At 35.6% G+C, this 23,640-nt stretch overlaps 1 non-coding gene across 1 annotated transcript; it reads left to right on the top strand.

The window, feature by feature from the left end:
* Window positions 1-22,310: 22,310 nt before the first annotated feature.
* LOC119042774 (U6 spliceosomal RNA) lies at window positions 22,311-22,418 on the top strand. The gene has a single exon (XR_005081283.1). It is a non-coding gene; the product is annotated as a U6 spliceosomal RNA (small nuclear RNA).
* Window positions 22,419-23,640: the final 1,222 nt, after the last annotated feature.

Below are 23,640 nucleotides of genomic sequence, written 5' to 3'. Positions count from 1 at the left end.
AATACAATGTAAACTTTGAGACAAAAAATATTAGTAAAGCTTTATGATGTAACAGTCTTATATGTGTATCACTTGATAACAGTTTTAAAATACATGGAACAAGTCTGACAGAACTGAAAGAGAAAATTTTTAAAAATGAGTGATCTAAACATTCTTTTTTCAGTAATTGTTAGAACCAATAAATAGAATATCAGTAATGTAGAAATTTTGAGAAAAAAAATCAGCCGCTTTGACCTCACTGACATTTGTAGAGCACTGCACCCACTCTCAAAGAAGCCCTTTGCCATTGCTACTTTGAGTTCCATTCTGGGCTCTAGAGCAAGTCTTGCATATTTAAAATGATTTAAATCATATAGTATATGTTTTGTTTACCAGAATGAACTTAATGAGCTACAAATAACAAAAAGATACCTAGTAAATCCCCAAACACTTGGACAATAATCAATTTCCTTCCATGTAACAGATACATCAAGTAAATAATGAAAAGGGACATTATACAATATCTTAAACTATATGATTATGGATATGCAAAGTATCAAATTTTCACCAAAAGAGGTACTTAGAAGGAAATTTCTAGTAGCTAAAAATCACACTTCAAGGGACATTTATAGCTTCAGATGTGCATATTGGATAAGAAGAAACATTTCACGTCAGTGACCTAAAATTCCACCTTAGAGATGGAAAAACTAGTGTTAAATCCACATTAGATAGAAGAAATAAAATCAAATAAAGGAGATTTTAAGCTAAACATAAAAGTTAACACTGTACACTTCTAGAAGAAAACATAAGAGAAAATCTTCACTATCTTGAGATAGGCAAAGATTTCTTATATTAACACCATAAACTAAAAAAAAATGATGAATTGAGTTTTATCAAAATTAAGACATATGGTCTTAAAAAGACACTATTATGAAGAAAGAAAATGAAAAGCCAAGGTATTGATTGTGAGATTTGTAATACATATAGCTGTTAAAGAATTGTATATAGAATACATAAAAATTAAAAAAACTCAATATTAAACTAATCAGTGATATAGCCTCAAACTGTAATCAGCAGCCCAGCTTAAGTTCCAAAAGGCGTAGTGGAATAATTACTGTTATTTTGAAGTACCATGTATATACATGGTACTGTATATACAGAACCCCAAAGATTCTACTACTAGAACTACTAGAACTGATAAAGGAATTCCTTAGACAGCAGGGTACAAAATTAATATCCAGAAATCAGTTGCATTTTTATATGTCAATAATGAACTAATGGAAAGGGAAATCAAAGAAATGATAGCATTCACAATTGCTACAAAAAGTGTAACATACCCAAGAATAAATCTAACCAAGGCTGTAAAAGTCCTCTACTAGGAAAATTATAAGACATTGAAGAAAGAAACTGAAGAAGATACAAATAAGTGGAAGCACATACCATGTTAATGATAGGAAGAATTAACATAATTAAAATGTCCGTACTAATCAAAACAATCAGTAGATTCAATTCAATTCCTATTAAGATTCCAATGACATGTTTCACAGAACTAGAAAAAATATTTCAAAAATTTATATAGAACCACAAAAATCTCCACGTAATAACAGTAATCCTGAGAAAGTACAAAGTTGGAGGAATCACACTAACTAACATCAAAATTTATATGGCCATAGTAATCAAAGCATGGTACTGGCATAAAAGCAGACACGTAGATGAATGGAACAGAATAGAGAGCTCAGAAATAGACTCACAATTTTATAGTCAATTAATATTTTACAGAGGAAGCAAGCACATACAATGAGCTAAAGATAGTTCACTCAATAAACGGTGTTAGGAAAATTGGACAGATAGATGCAGAAAAATGAAACTAGATGACCTTCTTATACCACATACAAGAATAAATTTAAAATGGATTTAAGACATAGATGTTAGACCTGAAACCATAAAATCCTAGAAGAAAACAAAGGCAGCAAAATATTGGACATTGCTCAGGGCAATATTTTATCGGGTATATCTCCCTAGGCAGGGGAGACAAACAAACAAATGGGACTATATCAGAATAAAAAGTTTTTGCACAGAAAAGGAAACCATGAATAAAATAAAAAGACAATCCACTAAATAGGAGAACATATGTGCTGATAAAGGGTTAATATCCAAAATTTATGAAGAACTAATGAAACTTAACACTAAAAAAGCCAAACCACCCAATTAAAAAATGGGCAAAGGACCTGAATAGATAGACACTCTTTCAAAGAGGACATACAGATGGCCAAAGACATATGAAAAGATGCTCAATGTCACTAATCATCAGATAAATGTAAATTAAAACCACAATGAGATATTATCTCACACCTGTCAGAATTGCTATCATCAATAAATCAATGAACAACAATACTAGTGAGGATGTGGAGAAAGGGGAACTCTTTTGCACTGTTGGTGGGAATGCAGATTGGTGCAGCCCCTGTGGAAAGCAGTTGAAGGTAACTAAAAATATTTTTAAATGAATTTGCCTTTTGACTTAGTGATCCCATTTCTGGGAATATAGCCAAAAGAACACAAAACACTAATAATTTGAAAAAGCATAAGCACCCCTATGTTCGTTGCAGTGTTTTTTGTTTGTTGTGTTTTGTTTTTAGATTTTTTTACAATTTCCAAGACATGGAAGCAGCCCAAGTGTCCATCAGTAGACAGGTAAATAAAACAACTATGGAACATTTACCCAATGGAATACTACTTGGCCATAAAAAAGAAAATTTTAGCCTTTGCAACAGTATGGATAGAGTTGGAGGGTATTATGCTAAGTGAAATAAGCCAGTCAGAGAAAGACAGATGTCATATGATTTCACTTATACATAAAATATAATGAACAACCTGAAGTAATCAGGAAAATGGGGTCAGACTTACACTCAAAGAGCAGTATGACATCTGGGGGCGGAGTGAGGCGGTGGAGAGATTGAGCAAAAAGGAAAAAGGACTCATGGACACAGACAACAGTGTTGCGATTGTTGAGGGGAGATGGGTATAAGGGGAATAAATGGTAATGGAAAAAATACAATAAAGATTAAATATAAAAAACCTGTAGTATTAAGAAGTTAAATAGTCCAATTTTTAAAAAAAGGAAAATATTTGAGGACACTTCAAACAAAAGATGATATACAAAATGCCAACAAACATGAAATAACATTCAACATACCTAATCACTAGGGAAATGCAAATTAAAATAATAGGAGATACCTTTACATACACATGTGAATGGCAAGAATGTGGTAACCACCAGAGTTGTCAAATATTGTTGATGGGAATATAAAATAGTAGGAGTACATTGGTGTACAATTTGCTCATTTTTAGAATGGAACACATTCACTTAACACAGAAGTCCAGTTCTTATGTATTTATCCAATAGAAATAGAAACTTACTCAAAGACTTGCATGCAAATACTTATTGTAGTTAATGATGCTGGATGCTGCTGATGATGCTGATGAGCTAGCTCTAAACTAGAAACATACAAATTTTCAATGGTAAAGCCAACTAGCCATACTACTTTGAGATAAAAAGGAGCAAATTATCAATATATGCTGCAATATGAATGAAGTTCAAAATTGTTATGCTGAGCAAAATAATTTATACACATATACCACGTGCATATGCATACACTGTGTGATGTATGCATATGAAATTCTAGAAGATAATTTCTGTAGAGATAAAACCAGTGGTACCTTGGGTAATTGGGAAAAGGTACAGATAAACTTTCTGGGGTGATAGATGTGTTCTATGCTTTGATTGCAGTGGTGGTACACAAGTATATACATTTCTCAAAAGGCATCAAGCTATAAACATAAAGTGTGTATGTTTTAAATAATGAGTTAGGCAAAGTCAACTGAAAACATTTTGAATAGTACACCTACGTATATATTACAGTTACAAGCAAGAGCAATACTAAGACATGTTTTTGTTAGTAATGACAAATTTTTGGTGATTGGGGAACAGCCATACCATGTCAGCTTTTATAAATACCAAGAAATACACTATATTTTTGTTTTAACTTTGTCAGAGACAGTAATTCTAAACTTTAGGCCATAATCTTCTTTAAAATAAATGCTTAGCTACAATGGGAAGGTATTCAACATTACTATATAAAGCTCAATGATGCTATCTCTTTATCGCACTACTTGACGTTTTTTGTGATGTCATAAAAGTCTGTTTACACATAAGGGAATGTATGTTGTCCTTGAATGATGTTTTTTTCTGTCAAATGTCTGAAAAAAGAAAATTATAAGAACCAGGTGAATATTTTTCACTTCTTAGATTTATACGCAGTGTGTCACTTGTTTTTTGCAAAAAAAAATTCTGATGATAATATAGGCTAATGCAGGGATAGCCTGGTGTCAGGGATACCAGAGGAGGATATTGCAATAGTCCAGGCAAGATATAATGAGAGTTTGAACTAAGTAAGGTATAAATCAGAGAATATATTAAAGATATATTGTTATGGTTTGGTTAGTCATACATTTAATGACCTACAATGGAATCTTGTGGATGCTTCACCTCCCTAAAAAAAAATCAGTATTCTCCTCATGACTGATAAAGTCCTACATGACAGGGCCCTTGCTCACTTCCCAGCCTTCCTGTTCTTCTACTGAGCACCAACTCATGAATACAAAGCTACTGTCTCCTCAGAGACCTTGCATTTTCTGTTCTCAATGCATGACATGCTCTTTAGCTATACCTTATCATGGCTGATGCTGTCTCATCATTTAGGCCTCAGTTCAAATTTCAAGTATTTGGAAAGCTCTTTCAAGTCTTTGGACAGCTCTTTTCTGACCATATCCCTGCCCAGTCACTCAATTACATTATCCTGTTGTATTTAGAATGCATCATAAGATTATTAGTTACTTATTTATTGTCTGTCACAGCCATTGCCACTACAGTGTAAAATTTGTAAGAGTACCTTGGCTGTCTTATTCCTCAGTGCAGTCCTGTGCCTAGAACAGTTCTTGGTGCAGCTGTTTTGGAGATGAGTAAGATGGTGTCACATACTTGTCACATATTTGAATGTTTCAGAACAATGAAGATCATGAATAAAAAATCATCAAAATATGTAATCATAAAATTTATAAATATACATATTCTGATTATGTATGTTCCACTGTTTTAGAGAGATTTATACCCAGTGTTTAAGAATGACTCAGTTACAGCTGAGAGGATAGATATTATCATCATCTCCTTTATTGCCATAGTACACTTTTCACCACCAAAACTGTTTTCTGCATCATTCATTCATTCATGTATTCATTTATTCAGCACTTACTCAGAACCTCTGGGCATATGAAGATGAAGAAAGTCACAATTCAATAGGCGCAAAATAAGATTCATGTGAAAAGAATTGTGGAAGTGCTGAGGTGGAAGAAATAATCTATATTTGAAAGAGGGATTGAGAAAGTGGGAAAATCTTTGAAAAGGAGTCAGCTTGGTTTAAATGATAATAGAAATATATCAAGTAGAGAGAAAAGAAGGAGATTTCTAGGTAGAGGAAGAAACTTGAGCAAAGTCAAGGGTTATAGAAGCTGAGGAAGTCATTTGTGGTGACTGAAGAATAGTGTGTGTTAGAGTGTGGTAGAAAGTGATATTGGAAAAAATATATTTAAGTCTGGTAATAAAGGACCTCCAATGCCATGTCAAGAACTTTATCAAGTAGGTAATTGAGAAACCACAAAAAGACTTTATGTAGGAGTATGACATGACCCGGAGTGTGATTTAAAAGGTGATTTTCCAGCAGGTGGGATGAGAGAGTAAGCCTAAAGGCGTGGAGATGGGTTGAAAGACCATTACAATTTTCAAACGAGACATGAGACCTAAATTAAGGCAGTGCTGGTATAAACAGAGAGGAAAGGACTGATTTCAGAATTAGAATTGATGACTCTTGAGACTTGTAGAGGAGTGAGAGACCAAGAGGAGATAAAGCTGATGCTGAATTTCTGGTTGGGAGTCTTATACATGGGGCTGTAATTGATCCAGTGCGACCTGCAATTGATTGGCCTTCCTGGTTCACCTCATTTCCTTCATTGACTTTTCTCCCCAACTTTAACTCCAGGACAGGGGTTTTCTCCTACTTCAGGCTCATTAATACCTCTTTCACTCACCAAGTATAAAACCTGCTACTAATCAATCTGCATGAGTAACCTTTCCTTTTCCTCTGTGTCAGCAGCTGAGTATCTTAGATTGATTCAATAAGCTATCAATTCTGTGAAAACTCTTTTAGGATACCTAGAGAGCTGTTTCACTGCCTTATAGGTTTGCACATCTTCTAACAACCTGCTGTAATTCTTTTTTTCTTTTCTTTTAATATATTTTTTATTTTATTGATTATGCCATTACATTTGTTCTATTCCCCCCTTCATTTCCCTCCACCCTGCACACCCCTCCCCCACCATCCCCCCCTTTAGTTCATGAACACGTGTCTCAAGTTCTTTAGATTCTATATTTCCCATACTATTCCTGCCCTCCCCCCATCTATTTTCTACCTACCATCTATGCTACTTATTTTCTGTACCTTCTCCCCCTTCTCCTTCTCCCACTCCCCTGTTGCTAACCCTCCATGTGATCTTCATTTCTATGGTTCACTCCTAATCTAGCTGTCCTCTTAATTTACTTTTGTTTTAGGTGTGGTTGTTAATAACTGTGAATTTGCTGTCCTTTCACTGTTCATCTTTTTTATCTTCTTTTTCTTAGGTAAGTCCCTTTAACATTTCATATAATAAGGGCTTGGTGATGATGAACTCCTTGAATTTGATCTTATCTGAGAAGCACTTGAACTACCCTTCCATTTTAAATGAAAGCTTTGCTGGATAGAGCAATCTTGGTTGCAGGTCTTTGGTTTTCATGACTTGGAATACTTCTTTCCAGCCCCTTCTTGCCTGTAAGGTCTCTTTTGAGAACTCCACTGACAGTCTAATGGGAACTCCTTTGTAGGTGACTGTCCCCTTATCTCTGGCTGCTTCTAGGATTCTCCCCTTCATTTTAATCTTGGCTAATGTAATGATGATGTACCTTGGTGTGTTCCTTCTTGGGTCCAACTTCTTTGGCATTCTCTGAGCTTCCTGGATTTCCTAGAAGTCTATTTCCTTTGCCAGAATGGGGAAGTTCTCTTTTATTATTTGTTCAAATAAGCTTTCCACTCATGACTGTTCCTCTTCCCCTTCTGGTACCCCTATAATTCAGATGTTGGAGCATTTAAAGATGTCCTGGAGGTTCCTAAGTCTCTCCTCATTTTTTTGAATTCTTGTTTCTTCATATGTTTCTGTTTGGTCATTTTTTCCTTCCTTCTGGTCTGCTCGCTTGATTTGAGTCCCAGTTTCCTTCCCATTACTACTGGTTTCCTGGGCATTTCCATTCATTTCAATTAGTTTAGCCTTCATATGTTCCTCTAATATGTGACTAAAATCAACCAGTTCTGTGAGCATCCTGATCACCAGTGTTTTGAACTATGCATCTGAAAGTTTGGCTATTTCTTCATCGCTTAGATTTATGGGCTCTGGGGCTCTGAGTTGTTCTTGAGCCATGTTTTGATCTGTTCGTGCCTGTTATGTACAAGGAGAGTCGCCTCGATGTTCACTGGGGCGGGGCCACCCAGGTGGCAGGTTTGTGATGCTGTATGTGGGGGCGGGGTCAGAGAGGGAGCAATGGCGGTCCTCTCCACTTGTCCAGTCTGCCTCACTGCTTGCCCCCACCTATTTATCTGAGCGCAAATGTGGGAGCCTGCCACCTTGCGCTGGGGCCTGCACAGTCTGTCTCAATGCATGTCTCTTCACTGCTTTATCTGCGTGCAAATGTGCGACCTCTGACAGCCAGCCGTGCTGCATCTTCCCGTAGCTACCCCGAACCTGGGATCCACACCCGCTGCTGCTCGCGCCGCCTGGGTCGGGGGATCTTTTTGGCCGGACCTGCTCTGCTGCTGGCTTCGCCCCTCTCACTGGTTTAGCTGAGCGGTTTGTTATTTTCGGACTCTGTATTGTTCGATTTTCTGTGGTTTGGTTGCGTTTATTGTTGTCAAAACTTTGTTGTTTTTAGATTTGGTTGTGCGAGGAAGCAAAGTGTTTCCACCTATGCCTCCATCTTGGTGGAAGTCTGTAATTCTTTAATTCATTCAACTTTTTCTTATATCAATCCATAGATGATATCAACTCTATTTTCAATGGTCTTTAAAAGTTTGTTCATAGTCTTTCTGTAAGATGTAGTTTTCTGACTGTGTATTCAATAGTGAAATAAGGGTTATTTTCTTCTCAGAACTTACACCCTACATGACGAGATAAGAGTCTTTATCCATTCTCTCTTCCTCCCTCCTTTTATCTCTCCCTCTCTCCTTTCTTCCCTCTTCTTCCTTCCTCCTACCTAAATTAAATTAAATTAAATTAAATTAAATTAAATTAAATTAAATACTGTGAAGGCATTGAGAGTAAAAAGAAAATAAAATATAAAGGTTTCTGATCACAAAACAATCAACAATTGAGCAGCAACTTATATAGCATAGAGCTAAAACCTAGGTGTAACAGGGAAGGCCTCACAGGGAAACCAGTAACATTTAAGGAATATCTATTGTTAGTGATAATCATACAAGAACTCTCACAAACATAGGGCAGCTTGATTTGTGGAAATTATCTAGCAGAGAGATATCAGTATACTCGTGAATAAACTGAAAAAATGTGGACTAGATTCAAGGTAGTTTTGTGGTTATGAATAAACTTGGATTGTGTCAAAGTGAATAGAATATTCTAGGACTATGTGGTAGGATTCTCTCTTTAACTGTCTTATTGATCAATGGTTGGATGAAGTCATACAAAGCTGGCTTATCTATGCTATAGACAGCAAAACAGGGTTTTATTAGACAGAATGTTATATCAAGATTCAAGATAAACATGGATGCATAAAACGTTTGAGTCAAAAATAACAAAATAAAATTGAATTTAGCTTAAAAAAATCACTAAGATAACATCAGGGTAACCTGCCTTGACAGGTGATTCATGGAAAAGTTCTTGGAACTCATATAGTTAGTTACCCATGATATCTGTGTGACTTAGTGTATGTAACATTACTGCTAAAAAGCTCTTTAAATACCTATTCTGCAGCAGTGACAAAAGAAGAACACAGACAGCAGGCATTATCCTATAAACAGCATTAGCTAAGCCATGTGCTCCAGTCAAATGCTCAGGTCTACAAGGTCACATACAAATTAGAGCATGCACTGAAAATACCACTCAGAGATGTTGCAGAAACAATATCAAATAGGAACTAGAGAAGAGAGACTACAAGAACAATCTGGAAAAACTACTGTAAAATTCTGAAAAATCATGAAAGAGTGAATAGATTTGCTTTCTTGTTCCAGAGAGCATAAAAAGCATCAACGGGTACAAGTTTTGATGAGGCTAATTTGGGCTCAAGTCAGAGAAAGAATTTTCAGTTAGTTATTCTAGAAATGGTCGAGGTAGCTTCCATTATGTCCACAATAAATGCCCTCTCACTGAGAGTGCTCCAACAAAGTACAGGTAGATGCCCACTTGTCAGACTGAAATCCCATGTGGTTGGAGAGCTAGTTGAGATTATTTATAAGCTTTCTTCTGATGCTGAATCCAAACCCAGCCTTGCTTTTGTGTCTTTTTTAGTAAAATAAATTGCACAAAATGCTGATTAAAATAATAATAGAATTATGGGAAGGGTAGTGGAGGGAAGACTATACAACACCCCTTGTAATGTATTATAAAGAATGTACACTTTCTTAAGAACACAAGGCAAATTTTGGTAGACATTTTGGAAGTTGTTTTGAATGAACTGAAGCCAACAATGAAATTCTTTATTTTAGTACCAAAGTGAAAAGGGAGCCAGTAAAACATGCCACATATCCTTTTAATATAGTTAATTGTCATACTTCCTAGTGTGGAAGAGATAAAAAAAATCCCGCCTAGTTGTTAGGGTTCCAGTTAAGCCACTTTATTCCACAAGTAGTAATGTTTATCACCCACAGGACACTTCATATTTGATAAGTGCTTCTTTATGAGTTATTAATTTGTCTTCACAACAACCACGTGAAACCAATGAAGTTACAATATGTCTTCACTTAGCAGGTGAAAGATTTAAAGCCACATATATGCAGATTCCCCAAGTCTTTTTTAAAAAATTTGCCTTGATACTATATTTTCAGATGGTGAATTCAAGAATACAAGTAATTGATGTAATTTATTTATTAACATTGCCCTAAAAATCAGGCTAACTCCTTTTTATGAGTTTCACTTCTGAGTTTAGCTGATAATTTTAGTTATTATTGGAACAATAGATGTTTAAATTTGTGACTCATTTTTGCATGTTACAAAGAAACTTTAAATCATTAAATCCCATTTAACAGAAAAAATTAAGTAAGTTTCCTTAACTTCTCATAGGCAACAAACAGTTTATTTTTTAAATCCAAGGAAATAAATTCAAGCAAACTTGTTTACCATTGGCTGAATAAAGTTGAAGTTCAAATGGCCTAGTTCTTACAATCTATTTCTTGACATGTAAAATTATTTAAAATTACTGTATTAGCACGGATTCATTCAGAATAGCATCTGCTGGAAGACTACCACAAACCCCCAGGGATTTGGTGCAATCATTACAATGAAAATAAACTACAAATTGGCAACTTCTAGGAATGGCAATTTTATTAAAACAAGTTATAATTTTTTTCAAAACTTCAGCAGAATCTACACCAGTGATCTCAACTTTTAAAAAATTATATGCAACATCAATGTCGCTTATTTCATATTATTCAATACTGTCAGGCTTTTTACTTTTTGCTGGTCTGAGGAAGATAAAGTTAGATCAGATTAGAGCCTTAATTTGCCTTTTATTAGTAGTCAATGAAGTCGTGAATTTTTAAAAATGTTTATTCACCATGCGTGTGTTCTTTACTATGCGATGCCTATTTAGGTCCTTTGCCCATTTTTTCCCTAAGGATTATTTGTCTTTTCCTTATTGATTTGCTGTATTTGTAAATATATCATGGATAGTAAACATTCTTAGTTATAACTGTTACCAATGCCTTCTCTAAGTTTGCTGGGTGGTTTTTTGAATGAGGAATATAAGCTAATACTATAATTTATTAAATAACGAGTCAGGTTTTTGGGAAAAAGATCTGAGTGACCTGGCTGGTCATGTAAATCACGCCTATCCAGAGCAGAGCCTTGTTTTATGCAGCACAATGAACACTGGTAGACAGCAGGTTAACCAGAAAAGTTCAAGTGGACAATTACATTTTATATAATAAAAAATGCAAGTGGAAAAAACAGATCTGAATTAGTTTGGGTAAATAATGCCCAACTATGGAGTGACTGGAAAGCAGGTCAGTAGCTTCTGAAGGTCGGTCCATGTTCAGTATGTTTTGCTGAGATAATGTTTCTGCTAATCATTTCTTAACACCCAGGTAGGCAGATTTGTCAATTTTGCCTTGTACTATAATGTGTTAGTAGATATTGGGTTCTTATGTAAGAAATCTTTTTCTACCAATGGTGATACAGATATTCTCTTGTATTTCCTCTAATACTCCACAAGATTTGTTGTGTATAATTCACCTAAAATATACTTTCATATATAATGTAGTGATTCACTTGTTTTCATATGAAAACTCATTTTTTAATACTATTTATACACAGTTTCTTCAATAATCTGGAATGTCACTGTCACATGTGAGTATATGTGGTTTGTTCTAGACTCTTTATTATATTTCTTTTATTAACTTTGTGCAAATACATCAATGTCTGAATTAATATAATTTCATAATAAATCTTGATTTCTGGTAGAAATATTTTATTTTTTGTTCCCCTTTTGTGAGTATCTTTGTTGTTCTTAGCACTTTGCCCATACACATTTTAGAATTAGCTTGTTAAATGTCTCAGATGTTTAGTTTGGATTTTGATTTTAATTTTATTGCCTCTAAGATTAATTTTGAGGAAAACTATATTAACTGCACTGAGCTATTCAATCTAAGAATGTGGTATATTTCTTAAGCATTTAAAACTGCATATTGCAACCACGTGGAATCTTTCTTCTATCTAAAAAATACCTTTTAAAATATTTAGTTCAGGCCTGAATTAATTTTTTGTTGCTCTGAAGATATCTTTACTTAGTTTTCATTTTTGAGGACAATTTCCCTTGAGTATAAAATTTTATGATGGCAGTTTCTTTCAGCATTTTGAAAAATCATTTCATTGTCTTCCAGTTACAACTATTTTTTCTGCAGGAAGTCAGCTATTAGTCTTACTGATGCTTATTTGAAGGTGAATATCTTTATTCTCTAATGGGTTATAAGGACCTATGGATGTTTCAGTGTGGTATTTTCAATATTTATCTTGCTTGAAGTTTGTACTACTTACTGACTACATGACTTAAAATTTCTCAACGATTTTAAAATATGCTCAGTTATTATATTCTCAAGTGATACTTCAACTTCATTCTCTCCCTCAACTTTTTCTGGGAGCTTAGTTAGACATAGATTAAACTTTTAATTGCACTGACCATATTTCTTATTCTCTTTTCCACACTATCTCATTTTTTCTCTGTGCTTCATCTTAGATATTTTCTATTAACATATTTGGTTTATTGATGATGCTATTTCTATCAACACATTGATATATATTCTAATGTATTTCTGGATATATTTCTATATTCTAAATTGCTAGTAGTCTCTTTAGTTTTATTTATTCTACAGTTAACTATATGCCATGGAATTTTCAAATTCAATTATTGTATTTTTCAGTTTAGAATTTCCATTTTTATAACATATCTTTTTATAAAATTGATAACCTTGTATTTTTCTATTTCTTTGTAAGTATTAGGCATAGGTATTTTTAAGTTCTCAATTCATGACTTTATTACTCTGTCTGTGGGTCTGCTTCTATGTTTTGTTATTTCTCTTAGGTTTTAATTACATTATCTCATTTAATTTTACTCCTGGTTATTATTATTTTTGTTGCTAAATTCCAATTAGAGCATATCAAAAATATCACCAAAACTCGACACTTAAGTTGATGTTATCTTCTACCAGAGAAAATGTATGTTTATTTCTAACAGGTGCAAAGGGCCTTAGTAAACAAGGTTTGCCTTAATTCCAACAGGGCTTTAGATCATTTGAGACTGGCTTGTTCTGTTCACCCTCATTCCAGAGCCTCAGAGAGTTGCTACCATCTCCCACTTGGCAGGTTCTGAACTTGAATTTCTTTCCACCTAATCTCATGTATCTGTTAAAGTTTTCCTCAGCTTCTCAGCCTCTCAGCTCTGTTTTGAAAATAGTGATGACACATAAAAGAAAAGCTTTAAATGTAGCTTGATTTCTCTGGGTTTCATCCTCTTCTGAATTTTGACTTCAAAATTCTTTATCTTTTGTTGTGTTTTCAGTGAATTTATGTGTGTAACTTAAAATGTTTTACCCATACTTAATAGCTGTTTTGAGCTAGGGTGTTGATTTGAAATGTGCAGTCTACCGCTACTGGATGTGGAACTCTCTTGTACTTATTTTAAAATTTTAGTATGTGTGCATATTATTTAAAGACATTTTATTTACTTTACAAATCTGACTGGTCATTTTTGATAGTGTCTTGTCTTTCATTACGTATCTTGATTTTCTTTCTCCCTTAAAAAATAATTGCTTTATAATTATTTTACATTCTATGACTAGTACTTTCAGAAGTCTAAGGGCTTAGGAGTTTAAAACTGTGGTTTGTTTCTGCTCATTCTTATAGGTGGTAGAATATTTCTTCATGTACCTAGTAAAGTTTTTTTGTTATTATGACTTTATATTTTTGTTGAACTTCTTCTGTAAGAAGCTTGAGTGCCTAACTTGGGGATACTTTGCTCCAGGAAGAACTTGTACTTACTCCTTGTGGGTATTGGATGTTATTAAGTTGGTGCCACTCTAATATAATATTCAAGCTTCAGATTTCCTGGCTGCATGGATGACGTAGATTTGAAACTGTGACCTGAATGATAACAGATCTGTTGGCCCCATTTTCAGGAGGAACTATTATCATTTGTGTGTGTGAGTGTGTATTTGTGTGGGTATGTGTATGTGTTTTCCACCTGGGGTCCTGATGAGGACAGACTGGTTCCTAATGGGTTTCCACTGCTAACATGCAGATGTTTTCAACATCCCTTTACTGGTGCAGTAACTCCTTTGAGGTCCCAAATTAATGAAGTCCATATGTCAGGGGTCCTTTACTGGGACATAACTGTGAGTAGATGTCCTGGGTGTGTCGGGTAATGAAAAATACATCTTAACACATCCAAGAGTCTATAAAATAGCATGGTAATAGGCTTGTAAAATAATTGTTTAAGCCAGAAACAATACTTATAATCATCAAGCAGGTAATGTAAATGTCTGAGGTTTCTAGAAATAAGACAATGAGAGGGTACACTGTCTAAAAGATTCAAATTCAGATTTAAAAAGAAGATGGCCAAGGTAACATCTCCTGGAAGGAACTGACCCAGAGACTGCTAGACTGATCTTTGCCTATACCCAACAAATACCTTGATTTTATATCTATATCTATATCATCTATATCTATATCTATATCTATATCTATATCTATATCTATATCTATATCTATATCTATATCTATATCTATATCTATATATATAGATATAGATAGATATATAGATGTATATGTATATCTATATATACATATAGATATATACACATACACACTTTGAGTAGGCTTAAATATGTATTAATACTTCCTGATGTACTGTGACAACATCTAATTTAAACTTACATAACATCTATAACAGTTTCATTTGCTTGGGCTTATATATTTAACAACTTATGCTTGGTATAGTCTTTGTTCTACATTTTTTCCCAAGATGCAGACATATCTTTAGCATACATTAAAAATCACCATCATGGAGCAAGGATTTCCTGCTCATAGCAAATTGAGGGAGTTTAGATAAAGAATCAGTTCCATAAATTAGGGATTCTAGGGGCTACAATGAACAGTATTTGTGATTTATAGAATGAAATTTCTATTAAAACATTGTGCATAAAATGCTTTCACCACTAATCTATATTATATGATGATGAGACAAATGAGGTGAAATAAAAGATTAATGAAAAAAATCAATGGTAATTTCTGTCTTCTTACTAAATAAGAGTCGATTTGTATCATCACTATTAGCATGTAAGTATAAGTGGGAATAAGATTCGGTCTAGAGGGAAAAGTTACGTTGAATTTTATGGCTCAATGTAGGCAAAGTGTAGTGCTTGATTCCAGAGATTTACTCTTATGGCATGACCACGCACTACTTTTTTCATATGTAGACTATATATTCACCAAACACTTTCTATAGGTCAGAAAAAAGTGCTGCAGAAATATATTTCTTATTTAATTTCTACTATTCTTTTAAATGGCAGTTTGCAGAATGCATCTGGGTGTACAGCTAATGACCCATGAGCAATAAGCAACTGTTTAAGTAAAATGCACTATGAAAAAGCTTTTACCAAACAGCATTTTAATATTTTAAATAGATTTTCCATTGCAGGCTCTTTGTAACTGGATTAGTTCTCTGATGTGTTCTGACAGAGCTGTGGTTAGGGATACTCCATTAACTTTGTCTGTCATCTTATTTTCCCTAGTATCCAGCAGAACACCCTTATATTTCATAATTTGTATTGCTATCAGTGCTGATTTGTAAATGTGCAAATTATAATTAACAGTGGCTACTACTTCTATTAAACATTAAATCATTCTTGCAGCTTATATTTTCCACAGCAGATGGAGCCCTGTGGTATGCAAATAGACTTTCCTGACACCGTCAGCAATTCTTAACCTATATTTTAGCTTAAAGAATGTGTTTTCCCCTCTTTGCTTTATGTTTTCTATAGCATTTGGGTTAATATTTATTTACTGCAGATTCTCTTCCTACCAATAAGAATTTCATGGACTATTACATTCCAGCACTGTTGTTATGTTTCCCTTCACTAATAGGTCCTTAATCACCCAGCTTGCCTGTGAGTGCGGGAGCTTATTTGTTCTGATGCTGTAGTATTGCGTGCGATGCATTTAGTTATAGTTTAGTACATACAGCAGAAGCAAAACTGTTGGGTACATCATTGTAGGTTTTAATTTGAAATCCAATCTATGTACACATTTTTCCCTCAGTATAAGCAAAAGCATTTAAGGTTTTATATTGTGTCTTAAACATTCTATTAACTGTCATCATCTGATTCAGGAAAATGTATTGCAAAAATATTAGAGAAGTATAAAACATGTAAATGTAATGGATGCCTGGGACATGGAGAGGAATGTAAAAGTCCAACACTTATCAGGTACCCATAAACTACTAAGAAACATTAATAGAAAGTAACATTCTTATGATATATAGTATCTTAAGCATGAACTCTTTTTTTCTGGTATTTATTGCAGTGCTGTTGCATTAAAAAACTAATTCAGAATGATTGCAACCTTTCCTAACTGAACATTCTTAGAATATGAATATTCTGGTTGAGGAGCGAGTCCTAACTTTCTTTACAACAAAAGGATACATACTCTTTAAACCATCGGAATCAGAAGGTTGTTTCCTTGACAGGTTTTTAATGGCAAGTTAAGACTGTCGGAGAAACCATAGAACTCAAAGGCATTAACTGACAAATTAAGCAAAGAGTAATGAAAACTTCGATGTGTTTGAATCATCATTCATTGAACTGTAATTGCCTTAGCAGCAGAAAATTAAATTGTAACAAGTAAGGGTCTTGACACTTCCCGCAATTTCTAAAAAAAAAGTTTGAGCACACCGCGGAGGATCAACAGCAGTCACATGAAATACTGAATGTGAGTCTTTTTAATGAATTAATTTTATTTATTTATTTATTTTTTTTGAATCAGCCATTCGATAAGGCACACAAGGTTATTGTAACAGTCTGCTTTTGGGATTCTTTAACGCTGAAACATTTTGGTCTGTAGCAGATGATGCAATTGTAAGTAGGGTCACGTTCAAGGTATAGGGCCTAGTGCTTTATGGAAACAATTAGAAATGACTTGCCAATTATATGCTCTCCTTCCCCCCCCCCCCCCCCCCCCCCCATGCCTGGAGGGAGAAAGGAAGAACGGGGAATAAGCAGGGATAGATAATTGCTCATGTTTTGCCTTTTTCCCTATTTCGGGGGCACAATTGAAAGCATATTAGTGTATTTGTGACGAGCCAAAAAAAGTAATCTCCAGGTAGCAGGTTTCTTTTCCTTCCAAGAAAAAGAATATCTTTGTTATTGTAGTAGTTGCTGTTGTAGTAGAATGGTAGGAATACCAGAGGGAGTATGAGTTACTCAGAAAGAAAAGCATATCTGTTTTCCTGTGGATATCCTGTAGGAGTCAAAACAGAGAAAGGACACAAAGGCTTTATAAAACAAAATTTTGGATCAACTGAAAGTTACAGTCATGGAACCCACAAGAAGAGCCGGAATAACCTTTCTGTGGGCTTCAGAGATCGTGAATTTCCCAACAGATAATGCCTCAGCGTTGGGTGGGAAGCTGTGATGAACGTTTGAGTGAGAAAGTATGTGTCTGAGTTAGAGCATCTGCTTTCATTACTTAGTTTTCAAGAGGACGTTATGAGTCAAGTAAATGAGTGGGTTTTATCCTGGAAAAGATCCAGGGAAATTCGATCTTCTTAAGAAGATAAAGAAAAGCAGATTTCAGCAATTTTGAGGCGGGCACTGTGGGAGAGACTGAGTGGAGTGAGGACTCACCCTGTTGGGCCGAAGTGAGCTCCGTTCCTCGGGAGCTGTGCGTCTTCCCTCCGCAGCGTGGTGACTCATTCAGGGTTCGAGATTAACCCATTTTAAATCTTTCTCTTAAAACCTTCCGAAATGAGGGAAGACTAAGAGAGCCCTAAGAGAATGTGTCTGCCTCAGATAGCTGTGCTTAAGGGCGGTTGCCTGGCGAGAGGGCCACACCAGACATTCCCAAAAGCTTGCAGGAAATAGCATAGTGGGAATGTGGAGAAGAGGAGGAAACCTATAGATTGACAGTTTAGGAAGAGTCTCCATAATGAGACTACATCTCGGAGGCCAGGGAGTTCATTCACAATTCATAAGCCTTCTATTTTCAGGAGAAGAGGAGATTTGTATACTTTTCCAAGAGTCCATACATTTCTAGAGCTTGAAAAAAAATTAAACATAGGACCTAGCACAATAGTGATGAAGAGGGTATGTGTGAACATACATAGTGGAAATTTGTCACACAACAGAGACAAAGCTAATTTCTATCCCCTTATCCAGGGGCTAAGGCTAAGGATGAATTCTCGGGGTGGAGTGGAGAAAGGGAGAAACGGCATACATCTGGTTAATACCGATAAAAGGCTGTTTGGTTTGGTTTTTACTTTGAATGCCTATAACAGGCTCTGGGGACCTCATACCATCAGTAACTTCTTGTATTTGCTAAAGTCAGTGTCCTTTCTGGATGCTACTTCCTTCCCTACGTGTCTTTGTGTCTTTGGCCAATAACATTTACACAACCAGGTTAGGTCTCCTGGCTTTCTGTTTACTGTTTCCTATGAAAATCCTAGCACTCAAGATTTGTCATTAAAGCCACGCTGAGGAATTCCACAAGATGAAATTCAAGGTTCTCTCATTCTCATTTTACTGGACCCTTCTTCCTGATGCTACCTCCCCCTCACCTCCTTCATGGAGCCCAATTACAGCTCTTCTCCCCTGACAGACCTCACGCCTCTGCCACCCTCTTCTTGGCCTCATCTAGATATGTAAGTTCGGTGGTGTGTGCCCCCACTCCCTCATTAGTTTTATTTAATCTTATCTGATAAGTAAAATCAAGATGCAATCAACTGATAAAGGCCTGTGGGTCAATTTGCCTTTCCCTGTAAGTTTTTATTTACATGGGCGTGGAGACCCTGTGTTAGGGCCAGTAGGACAGGAGCACCCTTTGTTTCGCTCCCATCGTCAGTTTAACTATGAGGGGCATTGGCTTTCTACTGAGAGTCACGAGATTGTGTAAGGCCCCAAACCAGTGCTTTCTTTCTTTTTTTAAAAATAGTCTTTTAAAGCTTCCTCCTGAATAATGCTATTTCAGTACCTGTGTGCTTACACAAACCTAGTGTTAGGCTTAATAGAAAGTAAATAGTAAAGCTAAGTAAAATTACCCTGTAAGTATCCAGGTTTCCAAAATATGAACTTTCCTTGACCTCTTCATGTTCCTGGTGTTTCATTTGAATGTTTTTATGGATTCTACTTTTGAAGACCCTGAGTGTGTTATAGATAAACATATTTTCTGGAAAACCAACTTTAGAGAAATTCCATGCAAAAAGCTTTATTTCTGATGGGATGTGTGATCCAATAAATTTGAAAAATACTGTGGATGCTACCTAAATTTTGAGGATTTTCAATGTGCATTCGTGTAGGAAAGGCCCCAAGAAGTCCTGTAGTGACAATGCCTGTAGTCATTCTTTTTGTGTACAACATTCCGTGGAACTAGGTTTACAATGAGCACGATTGTGAAGGGTGGAGCAGGCAGGAAGGCTCTAGACGGCTGCTTGTACCCTAATTACTTTAGTAGAAAAAAAGGGAGATAATTTGTGTTGGAAGATAAGGCAGACAATGCTTGCAAACTCAACCATTTAAAAAACTCATTTATTTATTCATTAAAGATTCATTACACACTTACCCTGTAGATGAGACTGAATCAGGAGTGGTGGTGCTCCCCTAAAAAAAGACTGATCTTTGTCTGGAGGTGTTTATGGGCATGTTGAGACATACGTAGATGATTAAAATGGTCTCAACTGCACATATCTGACTGAAGCAATGATCAGTGGTGAGGAGACATCCTCCAGTGGTTAAGTCTTGACTTAGAATTTGAAGAGTACTCGTTGATGACCACCACCTTAGCTAAGTTATGTTTTACTCAGATGTCCAGACTCAGGAAATGAACAACCACATAAAAACATTACTTCAAAGGCCTTTCATTCTGTTAAAGCCTTGAGCCGAAGGTAATATTTTCTTTCTGTGATGGTGAGGAGAGAGAATGGGGCTTGACCTCCAAAGACTTCAGTTTGATCCTGCCTCAGTCTTGTACACCCATGGTTGGCCACCAACGTGACAGCACAGAGGCAGAGACACTGAGGACCTGGGTGTCATTATTTGCCTGGAATGAATCTGGGAGGATCCCGAGACAGAATGAAAAGAGTCATGGGCTTTAAAAAATATAAAATTCTATATAGATGTTAGCTATTATTTCTATTATGTTACTCTTATTATTTTTGGACTAATTAAAATAATTAATGAATATGCAAGGCATTGTCCTAAATGCTTTCCATTTGTTTTCTCCCTGAATCTGTACAACCGTAAGTGTTGGGTGCTCCAATTATTCCATTTCACAGCTGAGAAAAACAAGGCTTAACAGAATTTAAACCATGGGTTTTAGTAAAACATCTGCAGATTTTCAGTGTGCTAGATCTGTGCCATATTCAGTGACTTTGGCGTTCATTCCTTCAGTCAACTAATTAGTATTATTAAGCACCAAGCACATGCTGTGTCTTGTTTAAAGTTCTGTGTATGTAGTAGTAAGCAAAATCAACTAAAATTTCTGTCCTTGTGAAATTTAAATTCTAGTGAAGAAGACAGATAATAGGCATAAATGTAAAAACTAGGTAGACTGTTAGAAGGCAACTGGGAGTGTGAGGAGAGAGGGTGGAATACAGTTTTCAGTAGGTTGGGCAGGGTTGCCTGCTGAGATGGTGACGGTTGAGTAGAGATTTGAAAGAGGTAAGGGAACGAGTCACAGGAACAGTAGAGAGGAGTGTTCCGGTTAGAGGGGACAGACAGTACAAATGTCAGGGGCGTGCATATGTTGGGCGCGTCTGAGAAACAGTGTGCCCAGTAGGACTGGAGAAAAGAGAGCGAGGCACAGGGTACGAAATGGGTCCGAGAGGCCCGGGTGTGTAGGTCCTGCGGGTCACTGCCAGGGCTCTGAGACAGGGGAGGGTTTTGAGTGGAGGAGTGGGATAATCTGATGTATATTTTAAAAGGATCACTTTAACCATTTTGTTGAGAACACACTGTAGGGGTTAAGGGTGGAAGCAGGGAAATCAAAAACTGCTCATTCCTGATACAAAATGAAGTGAATTAGAAAGTGCTTCCAAATCTCATTTGGTGTACATTAAACTGGGTTAGTTCATTTTCCATATAGCAAAATGAGCAAGCTGGGGAGGCCTGTTTGAACACCTATTTATCTTGGCCAAATACTTTCTTCTAGCATCTTGAAGTCATTTATTTGGCCATGTTGGTGCTATAACCAAAATGAGTTTTTCTATAATAGTGACATAAATCCTGGAATTCCAATAGAAGATTGGATTAAATAGGACTTTTTTTTGTGGGTGGTATATTTCAACTACTTCTTATCAAAACCAGTATAATTTCTAGTATAGACTGGGTAGTTATTTGAAAATATCATCTATACAGGTTCTTTCTGAGGGTAGAATATAGATTAATAATGGCATATCATTAAAAGCAACATCATTTTACTATGCAGGACTAGGGATAGAACCATGATGTTCTGAAAACAAGACATGGCACACTGACACAGTGGAACTTTGAATTCATTTGGAATAACTATTGATATTATTATTATCTAGTCCTTAGATTTCAGATCCACACAGTTGAACCTAGATGGGAAATTTGATGCTGTTTTTCTTATTGAGGTGATAGAACTAGAAAACACAGAAACTTTAGTAAGCTTATTTATGGATATTCGAATAACTTTATGAACCATGCTTGGGTTAATGATAGGGCAGAAATGCTATTAAAGCAGAATACTATTAGTTAATCCACTGGTGATGTGCATTAGTGATACTTGAAAAGTTATACAGTAATGGGGACTTTTGTAGCTTTAGTTTATCCATCTACTAAGATTTGTAGGTATTTGATATGAACTTATAATTCCCCCATCCACTTTCAGTGAATGACTTGGATCTCTTGAATCTACCAGAACACACGCTAAAGAAGGCTTTCTGTTAATGGAACATGACTGGCTTGTTTTCTTCAAAATGCAGTACAGTTACTTTGAAATTACAAGTCTACTGTGTGGCCAAGAAGCATCCTCAGTTGAAATATAGATTATATTATCATATTTTCTGTATTTATTCAAGGGTTCATGATTGGGAGGAAAAGGGTGGCAAAGAGAGAAGACTGTTCAAAAATTATTAAATTAATCTGAGGTCCTTTCCCTTGATAGCAGATTAATCTTTTGCCAAAGGCATGTATGGACGATGTGCTCAAAGGACAACCAATTACCTTTCAGAAATATCTGTGGTGCTTGTCTCCACAGCACTTATACTAGAAAACTGGAATGATAGAGAGAAGATTAGCATAACCCTGTTTAAAAATAGCATGCACATTGATGAAGTATTTTATATTTTTAAAATTAAACTTATTCTGGTAATCATTAACTTGTATAGCTTAAACTTATACAATGTCATCTCAGTAAAACTGGAAACATGAGAAATGTTCGTGTTTGGAGGCTGGAGGGAGGGCCAAAGGTCAGGTAAGGCAGTACCATCTTTTGAGGCTGTAATCAGAAATTTAGCAAGAAATTTAAGATAGAGAATACTGTATTAAGCACATATGTAGTTACCTGAAATCCAGCATCATTTTAAAACAAAGTGGTTAAGAGAGTATACCTGTTAGCATTCTATTGCCATCTCTGCCACCACAAATCTACAGCCTACTATTTTCCTACCATACATTTCCTAATGATGCTTCTGTTGATAGAAAGCCCCAGTCATTTTTTATTAATGGATGCTGTGACTTCTTCCCACTCTCTTTCCATTGGCACAGCATTTACTGATTAAGGATGCTGGGTGAGTCAGAATATTCCTTGCATAATGATTGGTTACTTGGAATGGGTACCAACTCTTCCTTTGTGATAAAGAACAGTGTATATAAATAAGGGTAAGAGATTTTCTTGATGTTCAAGGTCTTTGGTCTCTGAGTTACAGACTATAAATTTCCTGGGCCACATTCTAGATGCAGAACTTCCACAGAAGTCAACAGAAGTTTTGTGAAAAAAAATTAACGGCAGGAAAATGCACTATTATTATTTACTACCATTTCATTTTGACTGTTCTGAATATAATTTGGTACATAAAGTATTGTGGAAGTTTTGAGTTTTTCCAACGACTCATTTTCATGCAAATGTTTATCACATTTCTGTGTATTGTTTTCTTCTATCATATATATTTCCATCTTCCATAAGTAAATCAACATCTTCTTCCATAGTGCACTTTCAGTGGCTGTAAATTCAGCCTGTGTTCTCATTAAATGTTACGAATATGTGATTTTCATTTATGATTTTAGTGGGTGTTTCTGAAATTTCTACAGCGGTATCTGGTCAGTAAATATTGTCTGTGTATTAGAATTACAGCACCTAATTTCATTTTTCTTCCATGTACTATTTTCTGTAATCCTTTCCTAGTAAACAGGAGGCAATTTGGGTTCTTTTCTATCCTAATTCTCAGAGACCCTCCTTATATACAGACTAGGTTTGATTTTGCTTTTCCTCCTATGCATGGTTCAGGGAACAATGGGAGCAAGCCTTGAGTCCCTTCCCTTTCCTCACTGCTAACATCATACCTAAGCTACC

The sequence above is a fragment of the Artibeus jamaicensis genome, unplaced genomic scaffold (assembly GCF_021234435.1).
Source record: "Artibeus jamaicensis isolate MK-2021 breed Jamaican fruit bat unplaced genomic scaffold, CSHL_Jam_final scaffold_1019, whole genome shotgun sequence".
NCBI classification, from domain to species: domain Eukaryota; kingdom Metazoa; phylum Chordata; class Mammalia; order Chiroptera; family Phyllostomidae; genus Artibeus; species Artibeus jamaicensis.
The sequence above is the reverse complement of the archived record's forward strand: the minus strand, read 5'-3'. Positions and strand labels throughout refer to the sequence as shown.